This window comes from Molossus molossus, unplaced genomic scaffold, assembly GCF_014108415.1.
Source record: "Molossus molossus isolate mMolMol1 unplaced genomic scaffold, mMolMol1.p scaffold_m16_p_23, whole genome shotgun sequence".
Lineage (NCBI taxonomy): Eukaryota > Metazoa > Chordata > Mammalia > Chiroptera > Molossidae > Molossus > Molossus molossus.
The window spans coordinates 7,542,061-7,563,407 of record NW_023425359.1 but is presented as its reverse complement, the minus strand read 5'-3'; the positions used below and the strand labels follow the sequence as shown (position 1 = coordinate 7,563,407).

Sequence of the window (21,347 nt, the reverse complement as noted above, 5' to 3'; positions counted from 1 at the left end):
GCTTTGCCATCCTACTCAGAGAGAAAGATTTCGTACCCGTGGCCTCGGAGCCCGTTGGATGAATGCTGTCTGAAAGCTTTGTTCGCGTACACAGTGGTAAGAGGCACAAAGAGGACAGCCCCAGCCCCATGCCAGATTTCCATGGCCCGGACAGCAGTTTGTTTATTCTCCCACCGGCTGTTTGAAGGGGGGAAGGGCCGAGTCCCTGTGTCTGGCAGGTGGCCCACACTGCTTGTGGACGAGACCGCGCCGCACTTGCAGTAGAGCTGCACAGAAAGCGTGCCTTCACCTGCATCTGTACACATGTCTGCTGCTGCCCTGGAAGGAGCACCGCCCACCTGCGCTTGTGGCCACTCTCAACGTGATGCTTTTATTCACTGAGGGGACTGTCTCCTTTCTCCTGCTAGATGCTCCCGCCGCCTCCTCCCTCCACAAAATGTGCAGTGCTTATGACTTCCCGTCTGCACATGATGCCAAATTCTTCTGTTGCTTTTCTCTCAAATGTTTGGAGCCCCCTTGAGTTTATGGGGTCTCAAGAAAGTTGATACTCATTGTGAGGCTGGGGTTTTCTCAGTGGTTAGAGCGTCAGCCTGCGCACAGAAGGGTTGCAGGTTTGATTCCACTCAAGGGCACATGCCTGGGTTGCAGGTTTAATCCCCAGCCCTGGCTGGGTTCGTGTGGGAGGCAACCAATGTATCTTTCTCATATCAATGTTTCTCTCTCTCTCCTCCCTTCTCTCTCCCTCTCCCTCCCTCCTTCCGTCCTTTCCTTCTACTCTATCTTAAAAACAAAAATTCTCAGATAAGGATTAACAAAACAAAAACAGAAATGTGAAGTCTAGCTTGGGACCACATGGGCCAGACTTTTCTCAAGGGAAAAGAAAACGTTGGTCACTTTGCTCTCTGCTTGGCCATAGGGCTCCACGCTGCCAGGCCAGCATGAGGACCACAGTCGGGCTACAGGAACCCCGGGGCGGGCTGCCCCCGAACCTAGTGCAGGTGTGAGCTGGATGGCTCCTGGGAGCAGGGCCAGGTGAGTGCTGGTCAGCTCCAGAAGGGACCAGGGCATCTCCCCCACCTGCAGGCTGTCGGGCTCTGGCCGCTGTGGCCTTCTTCTTCCTTTAACCCCTTTCCACTAGGGACCTGTGGGACCACAGTGCCTCTGGGGAACTGAAATCCTGGGGAAATGCATTTTCCCAGGCCCTTGGCCCAGCCCTGTCGGCCAGTTCGCTCTGAGCTCTGGAGAAGTTGGCTCATCTGCCTTTCATTACTGCCTTTTGACCCAGAATGACAGCTGAGAGTTTCGGAGGGGTGGCTGGGAGGCTGAATCCCAGCCCCGGGGGGGGGGGGGTTGTCAGTCTGGTGCTTCTGGGCTTCTGGTCAGACCCTCATCTCTTTTCTCCAGATGATCACTGTCACCTCCTAACAGTCCCATCTCACTTCCTCCCCCCACGGCCTCTCCATAGCATAGCAACATGATACTACCATTCAGTGCCAAGAGCTTAGTGTTAATAACAACACGTATTACTGAGCATGTAGTATGTATCAGACTCTACACCAGGAGCAGGCCGAAATCCTCTGTGGCGACCGTTAACTGCTCCCTGCAGAATGCTCTGACTGGATCGCCCTTTCGTGTCATAACCCCAAGGTTTTTGTGGGCAACACCATGGGGAATCCGCTTCCTGTTCACTGCCGTGCTGCTGAGGACTTGCTGTACTATTTTATTCCACATCCTTGTTTCAGTGATCGGCCTGACACAGGCGTGGCTTATGACTTTGCACCATCCTGGGGGTTGGCTGGGTGACTCCTCTGCTGCTCTCGCTGGGCTCACATGTGTCCCTGCAGTAAGTGACAGCCGAGTTGGTGGCTGGTCCAAGATGGCCTCACTCACAGGTCCCACAGTATTGCTGGCTGTCGTCCAGGGTGCCTCAGCTCTCCAGCTGGCTCGTAAGCGCCAGTAGCCTAGGCCAGCTTCCTTGCAGCCTTCCAGGAGGACAAGTCCAGTGTACAAGCCCCTCCTTGCCTCATGATTGCTGACACCTGATTGGCCAAAGCAAGTCACATGGCCAAGCCCAGCGTCCAGGAGGGGAGGGACCTTCCGCTCAGCTCCTGGGGAGGATTAGCCAAGAAATGTGGCCATTTTCAACCCACCACAATCCATTGCTTCAAATCCATTAGTTTCATGACACATTTCAGGACTTTCCACCAGAAATTCATTCTCTTTTAAAGTACGATGACCTCACCTGGGTGATGAGGATGTTAGTGAAGCACAGCCCACAGTGAGATTCCAACTGGGTCGGCACAGTCCTGCCTGGCGGGTTGCTCGCATCCATTTCCTGGCCCAGGACTGAGTCTCGTTAATTCTTGTTCTGTTACTCCTGCTTCTGTCTCTGGGAAGCTCGGAGTTGAAATTCAGGTCAGCTGCAGCATTTTTCCTTCCTCCTTTCTTTGGCCTTGATGTCCCATTTCTTTTGTCTTTGTGTTTTGTTTTCAGCTACCTAATCCCTTTAGGAAGAACATGGGTTTGAACCGTTGGGAAGACTCAGTAGCAGAGTTTTTTAAAATATAAAAATCCGGGCACTCCCAGTTCATTGGTTTTGCTGGTAAGGCAGGTTCCTGGTGCTACGGCATGGCTTGGGTCGACATGAGTGGACGGGAGCTTGTATGTTCTGCTTTCCGGGACTCAAGTGAACGAGGCTGTTTTCCATAACCGTGTCCGGCCGACCAGCTCCTAGTGCGTTCCTTCCGGCACTTCGTTAATCTGGTTTAACACACCCTCGCGGAGTGAGGATGAGGCTCCTGTATCTGAACACGCACTGTGTTCCAAGCATTTCACACATTCCCTAATCCTCTCCAAGTTTAGCATTCTGGATAATGCTGCTGAGAATTAGCTCAATATTTTATAAGGTTTCGGAACCTGGATTCGAATCTAGTCCTTTCTAGTTTCAGAGCCAGTGGACACATGAATCTTTGGCCACAGAGAGACATGAACAGGTAAACAGGCTCTTTGGAGCTCAGCATCAAAAAAAAAAAAATACACCTCAAAATCTCAGAGCTTAACGTGCAGGTGAGGGGAGCTATGGGCACCAGCTGGGACAGACTCCGGGGGGTCCGTGGATCTGGGGGCGATTCCAGAATTCCAGGCTCTGGGTCTGCAGGAGGAAGACTTGTGGCTGATTAGCGGTAACTATGGGATCTTGGGAAACTCAGGTTGTTTCTTGTGCCTTCGTTTTCTCTGCTATAAAATGGATGCCTCACACCTTCTGAGGCTGTGTGTGGGACAGGGGCTCACACTTCGCTGAGAACCTACTGTGTCAGACCCTTCTAGCATCATCATCCTCGCATGTCGTGTCATTTAATTCGTGCAGCAGGCCCTGCTGCTGGGAGCTCCAGGGAGGGACACAGGTTTGCCTGCAGATCCTGAGTCCCTTCAGCACAGCCTTCCTGTGTGACTAGGGAGGTCCAGTGTGTGGGCAGGAAGAGCAACCTTGGAAAGCAAATATTGGTGTAAGATCATAGTTTTCTGAAGTTGAACGAGAGGAGATAAGAGGAAGGATAAACTTTGGCCGGCAGTCCCCAGTGGGTTTAACCCACCGTGGGCCAGGCAGGCACTGTGTACAGACGCTCAGGATTTCGTTATTCTAACTACCCAGGCAGGCCCATCCCAGAACTGGCCTGGCATGTGGACAGAGCATGGACTCTGTGCCAGTCACACCCGGGGTCACGCTGGACACACTGCCTATTTGCCATGCGCTCTTTTTATTTTTTTTCTGAAGAGGTTTTATTACACACAGAGGGGATGGGACTCTGTCCGTCTTGGCTGCTGCCTTCCTCATGGCTGTGAGGACATTGCTCAGCTCCCCTCTCTCCCTCTTGGCACAGAGTGTGTCCCCACCCTTTTCGTGATGAACTCCAGGGCCCACTTGTCCTTAGAGACCTGGAGCAGCTCCATGGGGCGCCAATCCTAGGGGGCAAAGCCACACACCTCTCAGATCACGTCCCACACGAACTCGGTGTGCTTGGTGAGGTGTCCACAGCTGTGGCTGTGCCCTGGCTTTGCTCATGTTCTTGGTCACCTCGTAGCCCTTGTTGAGGCCACAGCCACGGGGTAGCACAGGGCCTTGGCTGCTGCTCCTCAGGGCCTGCCTGCCACGCGCTCTTGAGTCTACCTTTTTTATCTCAATTTTCTCATCTTTTAAATGGGGACATTCGTGCTGCACCTCGAGGATGCAGAGAAGAATGACAGAACACATGGCCACAGCTGCTCTGCAGCCCTGGCCCACCAGAGCTGCTCAGGCCACTGCAGGAGGCTGTGTTGCTGTCCTCGGTACGCCATGCCCTGCGCGTTCCTTGTTGGAGGAACGGGCTGAAGGTGGCGGCCGGGAGAGGAGTGCCCTGAGATCCCCCTCTGTGCACGCGGCTGCCTGTGACCTCAGCACGGGTGTGCCCTGACATCCCCCTCTGTGCACGCGACTGCCTGTGGCCTCAGCACAGGTGTGCCCGGAGATCCCCCTCTGTGCACGCGGCTGCCTGTGGCCTCAGCACGGGTGTGCCCTGAGATCCCCCTCTGTGCACGCAGCTGCCTGTGGCCTCAGCACGGGTGTGCCCTGCGATCCCCCTCTGTGCACGCGGCTGCCTGTGGCCTCAGCACCCGTGTGCCCGGAGATCCCCCTCTGTGCACGCGGCTGCCTGTGACCTCAGCACAGGTGTGCCCGGAGATCCCCCTCTGTGCACGCGGCTGCCTGTGGCCTCAGCACAGGTGTGCCCTGAGATCTCCCTCTGTGCACGCGGCTGCCTGTGGCCTCAGCACAGGTGTGCCCGGAGATCCCCCTCTGTGCACGCGGCTGCCTGTGGCCTCAGCACAGGTGTGCCCGGAGATCCCCCTCTGTGCACGCGGCTGCCTGTGGCCTCAGCACAGGTGTGCCCGGAGATCCCCCTCTGTGCACGCGGCTGCCTGTGGCCTCAGCATGGGTGTGCCCGGAGATCCCCCTCTGTGCACGCGACTGCCTGTGGCCTCAGCACAGGTGTGCCCTTAGTTTGAAAGTTCAGTGCTGGCAGTGGCCGGACGCACACAGAATTAGTTTGGTCTTTTGTTGACCAGAGGGTCGACCGTTCTCCACTCAGCAGGAAAAGGGATGGACACTGTCTGACAGGCTGTCGGAGCCAAGCCTGGCAGGGCCAAGCCGCCCAGGAGAGCAGGGCCCTTTCCCCAGGTCCTGGCCAGGGGGAGCCCGCCCAGGTTCTGGAATGGTGCTGTGACCTCACATCTTCAAAACAGAGGCCAGGCTCGCACCTGTTTCTCCAAACAGCTGCTGTGCCGCTGCGGGTTCCCGGCCACTTTGAACTGAACAGTCTCAGGCTAGACACGGGCCCACTGCTGTGATGCCTGATGACGTGAAATGCTTGCAGGTTGGAAGCTCCAACCTAAACATGTCTGCATTTACAGTTATTAATCATGAAGGTAATTTAAAAGCATGGCAGAGTTTGAGAAGTAGAGACAACCTCGCCATTCTCCAATCTCTCACAGCCATTTTTACTTCAGTGCGTTCCGTTCCAAGCTAATCCATAAGGAAACGTGGTTTTATATGGTTGTTTCATTGTACGTATAAATTTTGTCTCCTGCTTTTTCATTTAACATAAGCATTTTGCATATGGCTGTGTGATCTATAGAACTATAATTCTTAATGGTTACACAATATTCTTTTGAGGAGCTGCAACATAATTTAACCAACCTCTTATTGATGAATACTTTGTTTCTTTTTTCCACTTATAAACAAGGTTGCAATATTTGTGCATAAAATTTGTTTCTTATTTTGGGTTAGTTCATTAGGATAAAGTCACGAAATGAGATTTCTCATGTTAAAAGTCATACTTCTTTCTAGTTCTTGATTTGTGGTGCCAAATTGTTTTCCAGTTGGATAGAATTAATTTGCACTCTGTCCTTTGCTTGTCAATAAGATAGTGGGTCATCTGCTGCCCATGTTGTCATACCACATACTGGAATAGCCTGGAAAATGGATGTGTAAATAAGTGTGCTAGAGATAAGGGATCAAATAGCTGGCCCCCGACTGGGGCTGTCCATCCTCCCAGGACAGAACACAAGAGGGAGGGAAGCTCCTGTGCCAACCAGCACCCTGGCACATGCCAGCAGATGGTGCCCGGCTGGGCTGGCTTCCCTGCCCTTGGGTACCAGGTCTGCTCTGTGTCACTCACATGAGGGGATGGATGTGAACACTCCATTTGGCTTCCGTGAGCTGATCTAAACACTTGGAGCTGTTTGGGAACAGGGAAGTAGAACCTGGGCTCAGGGGTTCTGCAGCCACCAGTTTCCCCCAGGTGTTTTCCTGTCTGTGAAATGGGCTAATGCCGCATGACCAATCCTTTGTGAGAGAAGAATTTGTAATTAATAAAATAAAGGCCTTATGAGAAAAACAAGTTTAGGACAACCCTTCTGGGGCTTTTGGGTAATATTCACATGGCAGGTAGCCAATAAGCTTTAAATGAAGAGGATGTTAATGAGAACATGTAAATTTTAAATCAATAAAAATAAATGCGGCCCTGGCCAGTTTGGCTCAGCGGTTAGAGCATCGGCCTGCGATCCTGAGAGACCCGGGTTCGGTTCCCGCTAAGGGCATGTACCTCGGTTGCAGTTTGTCCCCGGCCCTGGTCGGTTGTGTGGGTGGCAGCCACTCGATGTGTCCCTTCACATCGATGTTTCTCTCTCTCTCTCTCTCTGTTCCTCTCTCTCCCTCCCACTCTACCTGAACAAAAAATACATAAATAAATGCTGTACAGTTCCCATTTACTGTTGCTCATCTGTCCGAAGCATCAGAGAACGTCTCCCCACCCCCTCACTGAAATGTTCATGACAATATTTATTGTCTTTGGTGGCAGATGGCTTGCATCTTTCAAGGTGTGGCTCACATGTCGTGTTTCTGTCTTCCAGCCACATTCACTAGTTTTCTTTAAAAAAAAACCACGTGGTCTTACCTACTAGCCTCGCCATGAATTAGCATATATTTCTGAGCACCTGCTTCCTTCCCCTTCAGGTTGCACAGCCGTGACTGGCTGTGGAGATGAGCTGGGCCGAACATCTTCCTCGCCCCTCACTTCTCTGCTGTCCCCTTCCGGACAGCTGGGTCTCTGGTGTAATTGCCCAAAGAGAAATGAATTGAAATCTAACTGTACTTGAACTGAGTCTCCCTTGGAGACGCAGGAGTGATTTACTTCTAGGGGAACTCAACATGGGGGGAGAATTGCTGTATCCGCCCTGGTGGGGAGTCATGAGGGCTGAGAGAGAACACCGGCACGGGCTCAGGATTCCACTCACCTGGTCGGTTGTGCCTGGGCCATACTACTAGGAATTTCCAGCTCCCTGATTTGTGAGTAGATGGGAGCGGGGCTTAATTACACATTTTCCCCTTTAGTTTCTAACACCAGGCCCCCTTGGGGCCCTTAACATATCATTCTAGGACTCTCTTTTTCCCTGGAGATGCTCTTCCAAACAAACTCAAGGTCAGATGTCCATGGAAGATCTCCGCCCATCCTTTCCTGTAGCCAGTGCTGCCTCAGGAAGGAACCAAATGTGTTGACTCTAGGCCCCTTGTGGGAAGGAACATACTGTGAATGAGATGGCGGCCCCTACTGGTGACAGGGTAGCATTGCATTGCAGTTCTATGACACCTGCTAAATCGGTGAGCTGAAGGGAAGTGAGGAAGCTGCTTGGCCAGAGTATTGTCACTGCAGTCAGGGTGCTGCCAAGCGTGGAGGAATCCTGGTGGGGAATGGGGTGGGGAAGGGTGGGGCAGCATGGGCGTGGACTCTAGAGGTGCAGGGGAGAACATGGTGGTAGGAGACTGCTGAGGATGCCACCTGCCTCCCTGCCGCTGCACTGGGCTGACTGCCCTCTCCCACCAACTATTTTCTTATCTATTGGGAATTATTATTTTTTTATTTAAAAATACTGTTGGTTGTTACATAAGTCAGGGAGGAGGATCTAAAATACTTTTTTTTTTTTTTTTTTTTTGGTAAAAAGACATTTTCTAGTCAAGTTTGCGGAAATTGATCATTTCTCTAAAGTAAGAGAATCTGCTTCAGCTAACATGGAGAAGCCCTTCCTTCTAACAAGAAGTGGAGCAGCAGTTAAGGGGCTTTGCCCGAGACCCCCTAAAGGGGAAGCCATTCTGTTTACAGGGAAAGAGCTGGAATCAGAGCGGACATGAGTGAGACCGGAAGTAGCTCCTTGCAGTGGCTGGTGCTCAGCTGACCTGCGGCCTCTGGTTCTATCATCCAGGCCTCTGCTTTAAAGGGCGTGCTGCTCCTGCCTTGGAATGTTTACGACCCGGCCCAAGAGCGCCTGGCTTCATAAACTCTTACTTAAAAGCAGGAATGAGGAAGAGCTGCATGTTAATAGCCTGCCTTGTGCTCCCCCTACTCTGGGCCACCTGCTGCTTTGGTCATCTACTGCTAGCACAGGAATTTAGGATGGATTGATTGGTCTCGAAAACAAGATTGTGGCATGAAATAGATTGCTCCTGGGCCTGTGTCTCATTGCAAAATTGGATTTAAAATCAGCATTATCAAGAGACCTGCCTTAGTTCCCGGAAGGGAAAGGGAATGAGGAGGGCTTGAAATTGCTGTTTAAGATGGGCAGATGCCTCGAAATACGTAGTTGACAGATGTTGACCCAGGAGTGTTTGATGTAGTTAATTTCCTTTATGTAAATAAGATCTATGCACACATTTTGTTTTTAATTAAAAAAAACAAAAACTATTTTCTAGAACAGTTTTAGATTTTCAGAAAAAATGGGAACATAGTCCAGAGTTCCAGTGTATCCGGCACCCAGTTTCCCCTACGGTTGGCATCTTAAATTAGTATGATACATGTGTTATAAAGAACCAGTATCGCTATTTTGTTATTAACTCAAGTCCCTACTTTATTCAGATTTCCCGAGTTTTTCCCTTAGTGTCTGATTTCTCTTCTGATATCTTATCCAAATACCACATGACATTTAGTCACCATGTCTTTTTAGGCTCCCTTGGTTATGACTGTTTCCCAGCCTTCTGTGTTTTTGATGACCTTGGCAGTCTTGGTCGGAGATTTTGTAGAAGATCCCTTGCGGGGTTTCTCTGATGTCTTTCTCATAACGAGACCGTGGCTGTGGGTTTTAGGGAAGAAGACCGCAGGGGTAACATATACCTACAGGTTACAGGTCAGAGAATGAGCTAATTAATTATGGGAGAAAAGAAGGAAATTTATGAGCCCCTGTAGAACAACTAGAAGAGGGATGAAGGCTGGACCCTCAAATCGGAAGAAGGCAAGTTGACTATCCTCAGCAATGAGAATTATGTCTAACTTGTACAATGCCTTACGGGTCAGTGGAGCCTGTCAGTTCCATCACTTCAGGGAACAGGATGAATGTGATTTTGAATTTCCACATTACACATTGGGAAACTGAGGCCCAGAGAAGCATCCTAAGTTGTGGCAGGTGACGGAGATAGACCAGCACTGATTTGCCACGTAACAGCACATTTCCAAGCCTTTCCTAGCTGCGTGTCTGGTGTCTAGATTGAACAGGGTTACTGATGAACATGTCATCTGCAGGTGGCCACAGGGTTGTAACTGAGTTAAGGCCGTTGGAGTGAGTGTAGAGGATGGTGCACTAGGCCCTCCGCTGGTTAGAAAAGTGCAACGGGAGATTAATAACAATGTTATTGTAGCTCTTGACTTCAGTACAAGTGACTGTTACAGCTCCCAAATATCAAGCAGCCCCTTGGTATTTCTCACCAGCCAGCTTTTCTCTGAGGGTACACAGTAAAATAAATGAGGCGGTGACCTTTATCATAATATATTTTTTATTTGAGAACAAATGATTATGTGTGAAGCAGTCTGTGACTTTGAACCCACAATAGAAATTTGCTCTCTCTTCATTTTAGCAATATTGAGTTCCATGAGCCAAGTAGGAACAGTGAATGGGAAACTACATTGATTAAGCCGGTGTTTCTCAACCCTGACTGCATTAGAGCTGCCCGGGGAGCCCCTAGAAACACCCAAGGTTGGGCCCATCCTAGAGGTTGTGATTCAGTTACTGGAGCAGGACCAGGCCTTGGAGAAAGCCCTTCTGTCTTGCTCCCACTCTGGGCTCCACCCAGGTCCTGATCTGTGAACCCTACCTATCTTTTGAGTCTTGCAGCCCCTAGTGATGAAACCTGGGGAGGGGGGAGAGAGCGGGTTCTCACTTCTGCCCCAACACAGAATGCGAGTTCAGAAATGGCTGAGGGCCTAAGCCAAGATGTTCCTGGTTTTTAAGGTGTACCATGTCCCCTTCCCGTTCCAGTGCTGATAAGGAAGGAAGACAACACTCTTCCTCTGGTTTCAGTGGCAACTCTTCATTCGAAGGACAAACTGATCTCTTTTACAAATGCATAGATGTTCGCGTTTGCAGAGTAAAAGTTCGCGTTTGCGGAGTACAAGCTTCTGGTTGTAAGAGAAGTTTTGCTGTGGTTCAAAGTACCGACTAGCCCATGTGCAGATGCCTCCCTTTGGCATTCTGGCATTTTCTCAGGACCCTTTCCCAGTGAGTTAAAATTATGTTTGTTTATTTGTTAATAGATCACATGCCCTATTTAGAACATAAAAGTTTGGATAGTGACAGTATCTCATCAGGTTTCTTCATCCTCTCTTAGGAAGACCTAGGGATTTCCCCCTGCACCACCCTGGTGGACACCCCTCCTGAAGAATTAGAAACAATGAGTAGTCCTTGTGGTTTCTCTAGGCATCACTTTATAGTCAGGCTGCTGGGGTATGGGAGGTCTTAGACTTCAGCAGGAAAGCAAGTCTACTACTCTTAAATGTTTGCTCTCAAGTAAACATTTTAGTTTTGTGTCTTAGCTTGGCAGTCGCTCTGAGAAATGGGCTGTGGAAATATAAATCACATCTTTTTAACAGATCTGGCAACCTGGCTTTTTTTCTTCAGAGTTCGAATGTTGCTTTACCGATTGGCTGCAGTGGTAATTCCTGAACAGCCATTGAATAATAGTGGGAAATAGACAGTGTTGAGAAAGGAGTCACGTGGTCATTCAGACGGTATTTCTGGTAACTCAGTCTGCCTCTGGGCATATGGGCCAGTCCGCTGAAATGATTGAACAGTGGGAAAGTGTATTTCAGTAAGAGAAGATCAAAGACAACCTATTTGTTTCCTTTTCTCTTCTAGTCATATTTTTATCTTTGTTAACAAATGTAATGTTAGGCATTTGAATTTTATGAAAGTCATCTTTGATGATTTAGTAATGCACATTTATTCTTTATTATCTAGTTTTGTATGTGTAAGCATCTTTATTTTGGCTGGTGTTTCATAATTTTTTTTTTTTTCAATTCTCACCTGAGGATATTTTTCCATTTATCTTCAGATAGAGTGGGAGGAAGAGAGGGGTGTGGGGGAGAGAGAGACATTGACCGGTTGCCTCCTGCATGACCCAACCAGGGCCAGGGACGAAACCACAACCGAGGTACGTGCCCTGGACTGGAATCGAACCCGTGACTCTGATCTGCGGGCCGATGCTCTAACCACTGAGAAACCCAGCCAGGGTGGTTTATAATTTAAAAATCCTGCCATAGGTGGTAACCGTCTGTTACTGGGCTATGGGTAAGAGGTCAGTGTGAGAAGAAAGGACATTTGAACTGCACAGACTTGCCCCTTTTGTGACTCAGCTCTTGTTCTCACATCGCCTCAGCCCCACCCTGAACAGCTGTCGGGGTACGGCAGCGTTCTGTCTGCCTCTGGAATGTTCTCGGCTCATCTCTGCCACTGTCGAGACTTACTGCATCGATACATGGAGTGGTTTAGACTATGTCACCAGTTCTCTGACAGTCCTCCTCACAAAGCGTGGGTCGGGCCCTCCCCCGGAATGTGGCAGGACACAGTGACTCCCTTCTAATGACAACAGTGTGGCAGTGTGACAGGGTGTGAGTTCCAACACCAGGACAGAAAGGGGTCCCGGCGTCCTCTGTCGCTCTGTCCGTTTCCCTCCCTCTGCCCCCCCCCCCCTTTCCCTCTCAGGGATAACTCACTGTGGGGGACCAGCTGCCACGTTGGGAACACAAGCAGCCCTGTAGATGAGCCTGTGGCGAGGACTGGGGCCCCCAGCCCACAGCCACCAAGTGGACAGTCTCAGCTGCGGCCCTCAGCCCCAGGCAGACCTTCAGATCACCGGTGGCAGCCCTGGCCGACATCTGCCCGCAGCCTCCTGGAGACCGTGGGCCAGAACCATCCAGATTCCTGACCCTCAGGAGCTGAGAGATAATAATGCTTATTGTTTCAAGCTACAGAGCTTTGAGGGGAATTGTTTTGCATCATTTGGAAACACAGTATGTTGCTTGGCCCTTCCGGACCCCTTTCCTCATGTGGGAAATGCAGGATTGGACTAAGTAGTGCCCTTAACAAGCAATGGCCATCTCTCAGTGCTCCAGAGCCAGCTGGTCCTCGTCTGTCCCCCGCACTGCCGGCCCCATGGCCTCTGACCCGGTCGGCAGCTTTCACGGCCTTTTCCTTCCGACAGCCCTGCCCCCCACAGCGACTGACACTGTCTCTGGCAGAAGCCAAACCCACTCTTTCTTCCTTTCGTCTTATTTGGAAACAGATTATATTGCGAATATAATGGGGAATGCTATTTTAACAATTACCTATATTTACACTTAAGTAATTTTCATAACTATCTAATGAACCAACCAATTGGAGTGACTGTTTCTGAAAATAATGTCACTTTATTAAAAGTCATTGCCCTTTTATCTACTTTGACATGGGCTGAATGTGGCTGCTGTACTGTCTAACTGTGGTCGATAAATAGATGTCCTTCGGTCCTTGACCCGCACCTGGCCGCGCTCCGGCCGGACTGCATTCCACCTGCACTCAGGCAGCGGGCGGTTCTGCTGTGAGAACCGGGCAGGCCGCGCTCCGGGGCTTCTAGACTGAGCTCGCCAAGTTCAAGCATCTGTGCCCAGCCGCCAGCCTCGGGAAGCTAGTAAGGAGGAAGACAGGAACTCGAGTGCATCGTCTGAAATGCCAGTTACCAAGGGCGGGTGGGAGTCTCGGTGCCACGATGAGGCTCTTGGGTCTTTCCCGAGGGTGCGAGCGGATGAGCCGACACCGGGGTCCCGCTGGCGAAGCAGACGGGCCGCAGCACCCTCCGCGCCGCAGCACCCTCCGCCCCGCGTCTTGATTCGGTTGGCAGAACACTAGACCCCTGGTTAAATGGTCTGACAGCTCCGCACTCGGTCCGAACACTGAGCCCGCCGTGGCTGTGTCTGTCTGAAGCCTCGTCTTTCCGTGGGTTAGTGATGATGTGTTCAGTGCCAACAGCCTCCCACAGGGCAGGAGAAACAGGTAAGATGGGGCTGCATCCCGGGAAGTAGTGCACTCACTGACCACCGGCTCGGGGTTCTCTGCAGCCTTTGACCAGCATCCTACCACAAGCTCCGCGGTCTCAGCAGCTCATGCCTGTCGCTGACAAGGGCCTGTGCGCCCCAGACAAGGCGGAAGCACCCAGACCACGTGGGAGCACACCTGGGCGCCCCGCGGCTGAGCCTCCAGTGCCTTTGCGTTCGGTGGTTTCCACTTTTAAAGGAGCCTCTGCTTGCGTGCGGTCTCGTAGTGGGTGCAGATGTGTGGATGCGGATGTGTGTGGGCTGTTGGCTGAGAAGCTCCCACTGCAAAGTGGGCAGAGTCAGGAACATCAGTCTGGGAAGCAGGGGCAGGATTTCTTTTTGGCTACATGTATTATTGAGCAACTACCCTAAGACTACTCGTGGTGCTGTGGGGACACCAAATGCGACATTTCTCCTGCCCTCAGAGGACCTGAGACGTGTTTCGATCTCTAACACTTGTGAAATAGGCAGAAGCTATAACAAAGTGCCAAGTATATCCATAGTGCCAAGCACTATAATAAAGTGCACCCCGGCTGTGCTTGGCAGGCAGAGAGCTTGAGGCGTTCAGCCCAGTGTCCCCACGTGAGGGAAGTCAGGCGATTTACTGACCCCCACGGTCATTGGCTAGAAACTGAGGTTCTGGCTCCTAGGCCAGGGCTGTTCCCAACATGCCATGTGTCCTCTTTGTCCCTTCAATGTTGGTGTCCCCCACTGCCCCTGGACCCAGTCCTCATGGTGCACACCCGTCTCGCACCTGTCATTGATTGCCTCGGGCCTTCGCAGAACTCTGGGCGTGTGTCTCCAGCCGTTTTCCAGGTGCCTCCTCTTGGTAGCTTACAGCAACTTCAACCTTTCCAAAACAACTTTGTCTTACTTCCTGGCGTCACGCCTTACCCCTCAGATGATTGTGTCATGTTTCATCTGTGAACGTCACTCCTGTCTGTGAAATGTTCACGTCATCACCCTGCCATCTTGCTTCCTTCCTTCTACCCGCCGGCCCCTCCCAGCCCTGCCTGTCTCCTGTCTGCATCTCTAGGACTTTGAGCCACCATGTCCCCTTGCTGCATTGCCACGGTGGCCTCCTGGCTTCTCTTTGTCCCCCTCCAATCTGCTCGCTACAGAACGGCCAAAGTGATGTTTCTAGAACACACGTCTCAAGTCTCAGGCTACCATGCCATTTCCATGGCTTCCCGTTTGCTACCTTTCATTTTCTCCATGCGGAACGTCGTCTCCCCACCCCCACCGCACCCCACCGTTTCTCCTTGCCAGGTCGGTTCTTGTCTCCCTAGGATCTCTGAGGTGTCACTGCTCATGCGCAGACTTCCAGGCTCTCTGCGCCCTGCCCTCTCCCTGGTAGGGTGTGACACTGTGCTTCGTGGCCCGGCTCTTGTCTGAGCCCCAGCGTGAACACTCACCCAGGGCGAGGCTGCTGGTGCCGCTGGATCTCTGAGGACGTTCCTTAATAGCCAACGAGGGCTGTGAGTGACAAGAAGGGAATGGAAAATGACAAGTGTCTGAAAGCCGTAGACGGGTGCTGGGTTGTACGTATGCGGGCCCTGTCTCAGCCAGCGGATCCAGTCGGTCACCCTGAACTCTCAAGAACGTAGAGTGATCAGATGTTCTGAGAGGAGTGGTCAGGCACTGTTCTACTCTATCGGGTTCTCTGCTTTATCCGAAGTCGGTGCATGACTGAGACCACGGCCTCCAATACAGGTTCCCTGGGGAATGGCCTCATTATGTATTGGGGTTGCTTAAACACTCAGTGGCAGCTTCCTCATCTGTGAAATGGGGTAGTAACAGCACTGTAAGGACGAGGAATGTGCGCAGTGTCCAGAATGGGGCTGGGGCCCTAGCGATGCTACGTGAGTGTCCGGCAGCAGCTGAGGTGGCCCATGCCGTTCCTGCTCCCCCTTGTGTTCCTCATTTCACTCCAGGAGCAGGTCATCAACATGGCCATTTGCAGCTTTTCACTGGGAGTCCTTTGTGAAGGACCTCCTGGAAATATATCCCTGGATTTTTATGACATTGTGAGAATCGGGCTCTTGTAACTTGGTTTAAACAGAGCCGTGGGCTTCCATCCCCATCCTGAGTTGTGAAGGGCCTACTTGTGCCTCTTACCTGCTGTGCAACCTGGACAAATTGCTTAACCTCTCTGATTTTCTGTGCCCCCATTGTAAAATAGGAGTGATCAAGTGGCAGGTTTGTGGCAGGGATGAGAAGCTGTCGGTGTACAGTGCCTGGTGCACGGCACTCAGCATTATTCCACCTGCTTGCAGCCATGCTCTGCCCGAGTTAGACGCATGTCCTGGTCTCTGGCTGGAGTTTTATGGTGGGCATGGTTGATCAGGAGGGGGAGGGGTTAAGGAATGTTACAGATGCACTAGTCAGTCTTGTTTGTGAGAGGAAACATTTATTTTCTGAAGAAACATTGATGCAACTATTGATTTGGTGAACAGGACAGATAATGCCTTGATTCTTAAACATAGAAAATAAGACCAAAATCATGGGTCCCACCAGCAATGTTTGCTTTTGAATTTTTTTCAAGTCCAAGGTTAAATGGTTTGATCCATTAGCCCATGTATGTAGTAAGCCAAGCACCTGCAAACAAAATTGTTAGCCACAAAATGCTGCAAGGCAAGCTACAAAATAAAAATTACTAATGCTTAACTGAAAGCCTACATAGTGGGGCTCTGGTGTCTTCATCACTTGCTGAATTGAGTATTCACATGTATTTCCTGATGGCGTAAAGGCGATTGTAGGTTAGATTTTCTCACGCCACGCATTTGCCAAGGTTGCTACAAAATCATTGCAGTAGTCAATGGAAAGTTTATTTATAAGATTTAATCTCAAAAGCCTAATTACAAATATCTTTCTATTTTTTTTTTTTTTGCAGCAAAAAAATTTTTAATCAGGATACAGATGCATGTTAATATAATTGCTATCATGTGGGATAGGATCTGTAGAAGATCTGGAAGAGAGGCCTTGTGACGGGGGTGAGGCTGGGACCACCCAGGTGCAGGGTGGGTCCTCTCCCCGGCCCACTGGTCTGCAGAGGGGTCATCCTCCTGGGCGCCCCATCCGACATTTCCAGGATGGCGCTGATGGATAAAGCCTGCTGCATCCTTCACTGCAGAAGCAGCTGAAGAAAAAGCTGGGCCCCTAGAGAGCAGAAACCCAGGCCCGGCGTCTCTTTAGTTGCTGCACCTTCTTAGTAAAAATGCAGATTAAGGGTGGAGCAAGTTGCATTTGGGGAAAATGTATGATCTGCCCGAGCCCCAAGAATTTTTCTTCCTGCAGATTTCACTTGACATTTTAAAGAGCCCCAAAATCTCGTGTTGTCAGCTTGTACACAACGCAGGGTCCCTGCTGGTCTAGAGGGACGCTAGTAAAATGGCTCATACGGAACTGGCTGGTCTGCCCCGGGACAGGGCTCAGCTGCAGACCCTCCGAAGGCATCTGCTCGGGGGGGGGGGGCACTGCCAGTCCAGGATAACTGGCTCACAGAAGACTGAGTGGGTCACTTTCTAGCCATGGGATATTTCTGATTTGAGTTATATACAGAAACCTTTCTTATTTTAGTTACAAGAATCACATTCCAAGTGGCTGAAAATATATTTAGCTCTGTGGCCATGTAGTTGTTACTTAGTTTGACTTAAACGTTGATAGATGAGAGTAAATCATTCGCGCAGATGAGTTGAGTAAATTCTGCCAGAGCCTCATCCTCCTCTGGTTTCGCTAAGCCCTCATCCGAAGCTCCGTCTGGCGCCGGCCTCCTGGAGTGAGCCCTGGGGACAGCTCCTGGGCCGTCCCCCTCCCTCACTGTTAGTCGGTGGAATGAAATCATTTACCAGCCCCTGAGCAGGGCCCTTAGGGACATCTGGTCCTAGAGCATTCCTAAACATCTAGGATGTCTGGCCCTGCCGGCTTGGCTCAGCGGTTGGAGCTTCGGCCTGCGGTACAGAGAGACCCGGGTTCGGTTCCCGCTAAGGGCACGTACCTTGGCTGCAGTTTGTCCCAGGCCCTGGTTAGTTGTGCGGGTGGCAGCCATTCGATGTGTCCCTTCACATCGATGTTTCTCTCTCTCTCTTCCTCTCTCCCTCCCGCTCTATCTGAACAAAAAATGGAAAAATGTCCTCGAGTGAGGATTAAAAAAAAAAACATCTAGGATGTCTGGAGAACTACCCTGATGTTAATGGCTTTAATTTCAGCACTATTAAATTTTTTTTATTTAATCCACTTTTCCTGTCTCCCTTCCCCACCCTCACAGATCCTCAAAGCCCCGCGAGTGTGCAGAGTATTTCTTTCCTGTAGATGTACCATATAATGATCAAACGAAGAGCGAAATGCAAATCCTTCCTTAGAAAGTTATTCCCACTCTTCTCGCCTTGCAGTCTCTACCAGCGGAGGTGCTCCGTGCAGGGCCCGGAGATGGGAATTCTCGGCACTCGTCACTGAGGCCCCAGGCCCGCTGGCATGATCTGACTCGGTGTTACTGAACTGATGAATGAAGGTGTGCTTGAGGAACCAGTCAACTCATTTGGTCTTTGTTCCTGCAGGAGGACTGGAATGAAATTGACCCAATTAAAAAGAAGGAACCTCACCACAGCAACGGGGAAGAGAAAGCACAGAGCGTGGAGACCCTCCCTCCAGGTACGACAGCACCCACAGGGGCCAGTTCAGCCTTGCGCTGTGGCTGGTGGTCAGGAACTCATGTTGCCCACTAACTGAATGAGCGGAAGCATGTGGCCCTCGGAGCACGTGGCCTCTGGGGTCAAGACTGGATTGCCCCAGGCAGATGGAGACTCTGTCCAAGAGCAGTCTTTTGCTGACTTCCTTCAGGTCCATTCGTGGGTGGGGAAGCACGTTCACTGGGAGGTGACCACAACTTGTTGAAAGAAAAAGTAGAATGAAATAGAAAATATTGGATGGCATGTATCAGTTCACGATGTTTTTAAGAGACTTTATTTTTTTAGAGCAGTTTTAGGTTCACAGCAGAACTGAGCAGAAAGCACAGGAATTTCCATACACCCCCTACTCCCACACATGCGCAGTCTCCCCCACTACCAGCATCCCCCTCCAGAGGGGTACAGTTGTTAAAGTCGATGAACCCGCACTGACACACCATTATTCCCCAAAGCCCATAGTTCACATTGGGATTCACTCTTGGTGTTGTACATTCAGTGACATGAATCCACCATCACAGCATCGTACAGAATAGTTTTCCCTGCTCTAGAAATCCTCTGCTCTGCCTGTTCATCCCTTTCTCCCTCCCCCGAATCCCTGGCGACCACTAATCCTTCTACTCTCCAAGGTTTTTTTCTTTTCTAGAATGTCATCTATTTGGATTTTGTCAAATGCTTTATCTGCATCTATTAATATGATCATGTGATTTTTTCTTCTTTCATCTCTTAATGTGATGGATTACATGAATTGATTTTCATTTATTGAACCAGCCTTGCATACCTGGGATAAATCCTACTTGGTCATGGTATATAGTTGTTTTTGTATATTGTTGGATTCAATTTGCCAATGTTTGTTTGGTTGAGGATTTTTGCATCTATATTTATATGAGGTATTGGTCTGTAGTTTTCTGTTCTTGTAATGTCTTTGTCTTGTTTTGTTATAAGGGTAATGCTGGCTTCATAGAATGTGTCAGGAAGTAGTCCCTCTACTTGTATCTTCTGAAAGAGATTGTAGAGAATTAGCGTAATTTCTTCTTTAAATGTTTTTTGATAGAATTCACCAATGAACCCATCTTGGCCTGGTGCTTTCTGTTTGGAAGGTTAAGAAATATTGATCTAATTTTTTGATAGATGCAGGCCTATTGAAATAGTCCATTTGTTCATGTCTGAGTTTTGGCAGATGGTATCTTTCAAAAAATTGATCCTGCCCTGGCCAGTTTGGCTCAATGGCTAGAGCATCTGCCCGTGGACCAGAGAGACTCAGGTTCAGTTCCCATGAAGGGCACATACCTCGGTTGCAGTTTGTTTGTCCTTGGCCCCAGTGGGGGTCATGTGGGTGGCAACCAGTCAATGTGTCTCTCTCACATTGATGTTTCTCTCTCTGTTTTCCTCCCTCTCTCCTTCTGGCTCTGTCTGAAGATAAATGCAGAAATGGCCTCGGGTGAAGATACATAAATAAATAAAGATAGTATGTTTAAAAAAAAAAAAAGAAATTGATCCATTCATCTAGGTTATCAAATTTGTAGGCATAGAGCTGTCCATGGTGTTCCTTTATTCTCCTTTTAATGTCCATGGGATCTGTAGTGATGTCCTTTCATTTCTGATATTGTAATTTGTGTCCTCTTTTCTTAGTCTGCCTAGAGACTTACTGATTTTATTGATCTTTTCAAAGAGCCAGTTTTTTTGTCTATTGATTTCCTTTTATCTATTTCTTAGATACCTGCTCTAGTTTTTATTATTTTCTTTTGCTTACTTGGATTTTCATCTGCTCTTCTACTTTCTTGAGGTGGAGCTTAGATGGTTGATTTTAGGTCTTCTTTTCTCATCCTCAATACTGTACATTTCCTCCAAGCACTGCTTTTGCTGTATTGCACACATTTTTATAAGTTGTATTTTTATTTTCATTTAGTTCAAAATATGTTCTAATTTCTCTTGAGATTTGTTCTTTGACTTGTGTATTATTTAAAAGCATGTTGTTTAATCTCGAAATATTTTGAGAATATCTTTCTGTTATTTATTTATAGTTTCATTGTAGTCTGAGAGCAGACGTTATATGATTTCTAGTCTTTTAAATTTGTTATGATATGTTTTATGGTTCATATTGTGGTCTCTTGGTGAATGTTCCATATGAGCTTGATAAGAATGTTTATTCTGCTGTTGTTGGATGAGGTAGGCTATAGATGTCAATTATATTGAGTTGATTGGTGCTATTGAGTTCAACTGTGTCCTTACTAAATTTTGCCTTCTGGATCTGTCCATTTCTAAAAGAGCAGTGTTGAAGTCTCCAGCTGTAATGCCGGCTTCATCAGTTTTTCCTCGCAGGTCTTTCGGTTTTTGTCTCCTGTATTTTGATGCTTTGCTGTTAGGCACATACACATTAAGGATCATTATGTCATCTTGGAGAACTATCTGCCCCTGAAAACTTCCCTTGATCGGAAGTCTGCTCTGTCTGAAACTCATACAGCCGCCCTGTTATCTTTTGATTAGTATTGGAATGGTATCTCTTTCTCCGTCTCTTTACTTTTGACCTATATTCGTCTTTATATTTAAAGTGGATTTCTTGTAGACAACATATAGTTAGTTGGGTCTTATTTTTTGACCCTCTCTAACTATTCCTGTGTTTTAATTGGTATATTTAGACCATTGACATTTAAATTTATTATTAATATCTAACATATTTGTCATTGTTTTCTATTCCTCACCTTTGTTCTCTCTTCTTATTTTTGTCTTCTTTTTTCTGCCTTTTGTAGTTTTAATGGAGTATTTTATATGATTTTATTTTTCTTTCCTTTCCTTTTTCACTTTTTCTAGTGGTTGCCCTAGAATTTGCAGTATACATTTAGAACTAACTCAAATCTAACTTTAAGTAACAAACACTATTTTGCTTCACAGCACAAGTATCTTATTATAAAACACAATGGATTTCTCCCTCCCATCCCTTGTATCATTGCTGTTTTTTATTTCACAGATACATGAACATATATATATATAAACACACATAATCAAGTACATTTTGTTATTATTATTTTGAACAACCTGTTCTGTTAGCTCAGTTGAGAATAAGAAAATGTAAAGTTATTTATTTTACCTTCACTTGTTCTGTGGTGGTCTCACTCCCTAACGGAGTCTGTGCTTCTGGCCCGTGTCACTTCTCTTTGAAGACCTTCTTTTAATACTTCTTGCAAGGCAGGTCTGTTCCTTCCATTTTTGTTGTCTGAGAAAGTCTTTATTTCTTTTTCACTTT

The 21,347-nt window shown here is 48.8% G+C and overlaps 1 protein-coding gene across 1 annotated transcript in view; it reads left to right on the top strand.

The window, feature by feature from the left end:
- GALNT2 (polypeptide N-acetylgalactosaminyltransferase 2) overlaps positions 1-21,347 on the top strand; it is a 164,696-nt gene that overhangs the window by 63,928 nt on the left and 79,421 nt on the right. Inside the window, exon 2 of the mRNA XM_036277437.1 lies at positions 17,978-18,071. The gene's annotated coding sequence lies outside the window, so the exon portion shown is untranslated. The remainder of the gene's footprint in view (positions 1-17,977; positions 18,072-21,347) is intronic.